We start from the raw sequence: 1147 nt of genomic DNA, 5'->3' as shown, positions 1-1147 counted from the left end.
CCATATCCAATCTTTCTGACTAGACTGTATCAGGCATCAACGGATCAATGAAAAACATCACATACATGCAGAAGGGAACAACAATAAAAACTTACATCAATAAAAACTTACATTTGCCAGACATTTGGCGGCTGTAGAAAATTCAGCAAGCCCAGCGTAAGACCCAGCACCAGGGTTCTGATCCTTGGGTTCTGATTACATGGATCTAACAGGTAGGCTGGGGGTAACAGGGTTAGGATCACCCTGGACAGAATTACAGAATACTGCCGCTAACTGAATGTCAGTTATCTACACTATCGTCCATCCGCTTGACCAAATTTAATTGAAAAACAAAATTGAGGTTTCTGTGTCAACACTATTTTGAAAAGATCTGATCTGTCTAAAATGAGAGCCAAAAAAGTAGTAGTGTTTGTTGTGCCACATCTTCTTGCTATGTGAACAATGTAAGGCTAATAAACTTTGGATTTACCGGGAGTGGCGTTTCTTTAGGTGGAGGCTATCTACCTCCCCACACCTCCAGCGCCCGGACCAAGACCCACTGTAGCAGACCAGTCTCTCAGAGCCCAAAGTCATATCCCACCTCCATCAAACTACCGGTAAGAATCAAAACAAGTCGAAACTCAGGCTGTCAAAGTAACAAAGCGGTACTTGGATTAGTGATTTATAATTGAAAATACTGAATTTCAAAATGTAATCCTTAATAATTTCGTACTGGGGAGTCATTCCCCGGAGTCCTTGTGTTCTTTTTTCCCCCTGCATGTTTCCTTGGATCAGGGAGGCTCCAAAATCAGGGTAGCAGCTGTCGCCATGGTCCCGCTACACGTTCTGCGATGCCCTGCTACGTCCTGCTGGGCCTTGTAATGCCGCACAGTGCCCTGCTATGCCATGAACTACTACAAAGAACTACTACAAACTACTATTTATTGGGACTGTTATTGCCACTCTTCATTCTGACCCCAACCGGCCCGTCAGACGCCGCCTACGAAGAGCCTGGGTCTGACCGAGGTTTCTGCCTAAAAGGAAGTTTTTCCTCGCCACTGTCGCACTGTTGCTTGCTCTGGAGGAAACTACTAGAACTGTTGGGTCCTTTTAAATTCTGGAGTGTGGTCTAGACCTATTCTATCTGTAAAGTGTCCCGAGATAACTC

Source organism: Etheostoma spectabile, chromosome 6, assembly GCF_008692095.1.
Source record: "Etheostoma spectabile isolate EspeVRDwgs_2016 chromosome 6, UIUC_Espe_1.0, whole genome shotgun sequence".
Taxonomy (NCBI): Eukaryota; Metazoa; Chordata; class Actinopteri; order Perciformes; family Percidae; genus Etheostoma; species Etheostoma spectabile.
The sequence above is the reverse complement of the archived record's forward strand: the minus strand, read 5'-3'. Positions refer to the sequence as shown.